This window comes from Lutra lutra, chromosome 13 (genome assembly GCF_902655055.1).
Source record: "Lutra lutra chromosome 13, mLutLut1.2, whole genome shotgun sequence".
Classification (NCBI taxonomy): domain Eukaryota; kingdom Metazoa; phylum Chordata; class Mammalia; order Carnivora; family Mustelidae; genus Lutra; species Lutra lutra.
Window position 1 is genome coordinate 94,426,329 of NC_062290.1, and position 4,736 is coordinate 94,431,064.

Consider the following 4,736-nt stretch of genomic DNA (forward strand, 5'->3'; position numbering starts at 1 on the left):
CCCGGGGGCCTCTGACCTTCACTGGTAAGAACGGGACAGTGATCTGCCCACCCTGATCCAATTTTCCCGCAGCTGATCCAGTTAGGGAGAGACGCGTTCAGTAACACACCGGAGGGGGGTGGGGGGCGCGGAGGCAAATTAAAATGACCAGGACACAGATCTGCCGCATGCAGGAGGCGAGGGGGTGCCAGGAGCTGGAGGACAGGCGGGTGGGCTCTTTCCGGAGGCACTTGGTCGGTATCTGGAGCAACAGGTTGTCTCGGAAGGGCTGAGTGTCTGAGTGTCACAGTGCGGAAGCTCGTGTCCCCGTCCCCGGACAGCAGGATGGGACGTCTGTCACCGTGTGGTCACTGCTAAGGGCTCTAGATCCATCCTGGAGCCTTGGAGGACCATGTCTTGCCGAGTCCTTTGCCTCAGCCTCCTGGTTGTTTGCTTTCTCTCACAGCATCTCAGCATGGAGGCCGGTCTTTTAAAAACCGAGTCGTCAGGGCGCCCGGGTGGCTCAGGGGGTTGAGCCTCTGCCTTCGGCTCAGGTCATGATCCCAGCGTCCTGGGATCAGGCCCCGCATCAGGCTCTCTGCTCAGCGGGGAGCCTGCTTCCCCCCACCGCCTGCCTCTCTGCCTACTTGTGATCTCTCTCTGTGTCAATTAAATAAATAATCTTAAAAAAAAAAAAGAAAGAAAGAAAAAGAAAAACCGAGTCATCAGCTGACACAAAGGGGCAGTGGAACCCCGGGGAGGCCGGCGTCTCCGTCGGGGAACAGAGGAACATCCCTCGCTCGGAGGAAGGCCCCAGGAGTCACCGACGAGTTGTGTGGTTCGGCGTCTCGGTTATTCTCCATCGTGCGGTCTACGAATGCCAGGCAGACCCCCATTTTAGTCTCAGCCTGACAATATCCTCTGCGGAAAAGAGACGCCGCGCGCTTTGGGGGCCGGCCTGTGAGCAGGACCTGTGACGCCTCCCGGCTCTGGCCAGGGGCCTGCTGGGCATCTGGAGCCAACACGCTCTCCGCAGGCTGGTTAACAGTACTCGGGGGTGGGATGGGGGCAACGGTCTGCGCGCTCCCTGCCCACCGGTGTGGACGGCAGGGAGCCCCCGAGTCCCCAGATTAGAGCAGAGGGTGGTCACCATAGGAGGACAGTGACCAGGAAACCACAGACCTCGGTGAAGCGAGGGACCCCCATTCCGAGGAAGCCATTCCCGCCCACCTCGCCCGGGTGCGCGGACCTCCCGGTCTCCCATCAGAGGCTTCAGGACAGACGCAGCAGCGGCAGCGAGACCCGCGGGGAAGCTGATGCTGAGACAGGTGACGGCCACGTGACCAAGCGTGGCAAGCAATGTGGCAAGCAGCCCCGCAGAAGAGACCCGCCGCCTCCGAGACAGAAACCCTGACGCCCAGGGGAGCAAACTGATTGAGTCAACAGAAGGAGAATTTAAAATACGCATAATTACTACCTTTAGAGCGATAAGAGGGGTTATCGGATCCATGAAGCAAGCATGGGCTTTTATATAAAAGAACTAATTAGAGATCTTGGAATTTAAAATAGTTGGGCTGGAAGCGGAAAGGAGGCATCTGAGGAGCAAATCGGCTGAAGACCAGGCAGGTGCCACGCCAGGAGCTCGTCTTAAAGGGCAAAGTCATGGAAAGAGGCAGAAGTCGGGACCTTGGGGACAGCGCCAGACGCCCCTTGGCCATCTGATAGATGTTCCCCAAGTGACACATTGAGGACAGAGAGGAGAGGCTGGCCACAGAAAGACGAGAGCCACAGAGAGATGCCCACGTTCCACTCCAAGAACTGGCCAGGCACGGACCAACGAACCAGGCCTGTTCTAGACGCGCAGCCCGTTCCCAGGTGGGCGGGAGCAGAGAGAAGGTTCCCGTGTTCCCAGAGAGAGCCCCGCGCAGGCGCCCGGAGCCGCGGTGAGGAAGGCAGGGACGCACCTGCGGAGGCGTGGGAGCGGGTCCCTGTCCCTTCTCCTGTGGGCAGCACCAGGCGGCAGGAGACGCAGGTCCCTCCTTCCAAGTCCGGAGAGAAGATGTCACCCAACCTAGCATCCCAAGCCCAGCGTTCAGGTTTGAGAACTACAGAAGTCAGACGTTCAAGGACTCGGGGATGTTACCCGCACCCTTTCCGACAGCGTTACGTCCAACGACTCTATCTGACAACACAAACATCTTAACCCGAGGAAGAGGAAGGTGGAACACACGAATTGACAGGGAAATAGAATCGAACAGGACTCGGAGCGAAGTCTGGGTCGTTTGGTTGTTAGCGGCACCTCTCGCTGTCGTTGTTAGGACAGGGTTCAAACACAGGAAACATGCGGAGAATGAGATTACAAAGACTCGTGTGCCCACCGCTCAGGCCGCCTGTGCGACTGTTGTGCTACATTTGCTTTGTTTTTATAAAATTAACACCCATCCCAGGTTCGCTTAAGCTGCCTGACCTCCCCTCACATCAAAGCCATTTCTCAGCACATAGCTAATTGGGTTAAAGTAACAGGCACAAAAACATTGATTTTTTTTTTTAAAGTGTTCATTTTGTAACCGGCCACCTTGTTAAACTCATAATTATCTTGATAAATCTCCGCTGGATTCGCTTGAATTTAAGAAGCAGAATTTTCCGCATGTCAGGGAATCGTCACGGCGGGGCGTCTCCTGGCTCAGTGTCTGTGTCTTGTATTTCTGTCCCGCGTTCTCGCCAGGCTCGGGGAAGCAGCTGCATGGGGACCGGGCAGGCAGCTTCGGGGTTTTCCCAGGCTTCCCAGCACGTAGGACACCTGCTGCTGACCCATGTCCATACCCTTCCGCAGGGTAACAAGAATCTCTCCTTTCCTTTTCAAACAGCAAGAGCCTCTGACTGTGTTCGTCGCCTTCTGGCCTCTACTCAGGTCATCCCAAGCTTTCCCTGCCTTTCTGAGAAGGCCGAGCTGTGCTTCCCAAACCTTCGGGCCTCGAGATCCCTTTATGCTCCTAAAAATTTCTGAAGACCGTAAGAGCCTACATGAAGAACATAGGTTTCCAAGTTTTACTGCAGGATAAAAAGGAAAATCTACGTAAGCAAAGATAAGAACTTGTCCTCCTGGTGGGAGCTGTCATGTTGCAAAGACAAAGCTCTAGCATATTGATTCTAATAAACAGAGATAGACTTTACAGTCAAGGGCGAGCCACGGCAGAACTGGCCGCGTTTTGTTTCCCTTCCTAGTCATAAACGCAGTAGCTCTGTACCTTAGCGGAGATGCTGTCTGATTTCCACACATGCTTTTCGCATGATAGATCATTTACTTTTTATACCAACCCTTGGAGCGGTATTGGTGTCATTATTACCCCATTTTACAGCTGAGGAAGCCAAAGCCCAGAGAAGTCGAGCAACTTGCCCAAAGGCACACAGCGGGGGGCGCAGGGCGGGGGCTTGAACGAGGCCGTATGGTCCGAGCATCTTGGCCGCTCTCCCTCCACGTCTCCGGATGTAGGGTTTCTTCAAGCCGATCTGCAGTTCAACCCAGGCTTAATTAGGGCCCCTACAGGGTTCCCAGTCTCCCAGGTTGATTATACAGATCATTCAGAAGAGAACAACTCAAAAAAACCGTGAAGCAGAGTAAGAGGATGTTGGCAAGCCTCCACGTAACCGTGGCTCCGTGGTCCTGTGAAAGTTGCACGTGCCGTGTGCCGGCGAACACACAGGCGCGGGGATCGTAGGGCAGTAGGGGCTCCAGGACCAGACCCCTGCGTGTCTGGATGGACGCAGTTTCCGCTTTGGTAGGGAATCGGTGACACCTGGCTCTTTGTGCATCAAAACAAAACACAAATGAGACCAGGTAAACTTCTAGCTCATATCCACGACAATCCTACGTGGGTTAAAAAGAAAGATCAGCTCAGAATGGCTCAAACAGTGAGGAAGATACTGTCCACTCTCACGAGCCTCCCAGCAAGCCTGGCAGACAGCGCCCGGGAGAGCTGGCAGCCTCGCCACCATGGCAGACCCTGAACCCCGGGGGAAGACGGACACCCGCCTGGGAGGAGAGAGCTGTGTCCCGTCAAGCAGGCACGGGATTCCTGTCCTGAGCGTGTAAAGAGCGTGTGCACATTGGCGTGGGGCCCGAGGACTCGGGAATGGAGAAGCGGGCAGGTGATCGGAGCAGATGTGTAGAAGGTTCTCAGCCTCACCAGCAGGCAGGACGACGCTAAGTCAGCCAGCACGAGAGCGCTTTCCGCCGACGAGTGGGAAGAAACGGCCCGGATGACTGACACCCCGTATTGGTGAGGATGTGAGAGACAGGCCCTGTCCAGCATGGCGGAGAGGAGGGCACATCCGGCAGGGGCCCTGGGACGAGAATGCTCGAGGAAGCCTCAGAAAGCAGTTTGTAAGGAGGAGTGGGCCGGGGAGAGGAAAGCCACAGGGAGAGGCAGTGACTGGGCGCTGCTCCCATGCCGAGGCCAGGAGGGGCGAGGCTCCCGAGAAAGGGGTAGAGGAGCTGGTGTGTGGCACGGACAGACACGACACCACCTGGCATTGGCCCTACAGTGAAGGAGCCACAGCCCTGAGGACACCCCACCTCTCTCCCCATCTGGGCCACACTAGCCGGGAAGCGGCAAGGCAGGACCGCATGAAAAGCCCCCACCCCCCGCCTCTGACACACAGCTCCTGGGCCCCCCTTTAAAAAAAAAAGATTTTATTTATTTTTTTGATGCAGAGACACAGCAAGAGAGGGAACACGAGCAGGGGCAGTGGGAGAG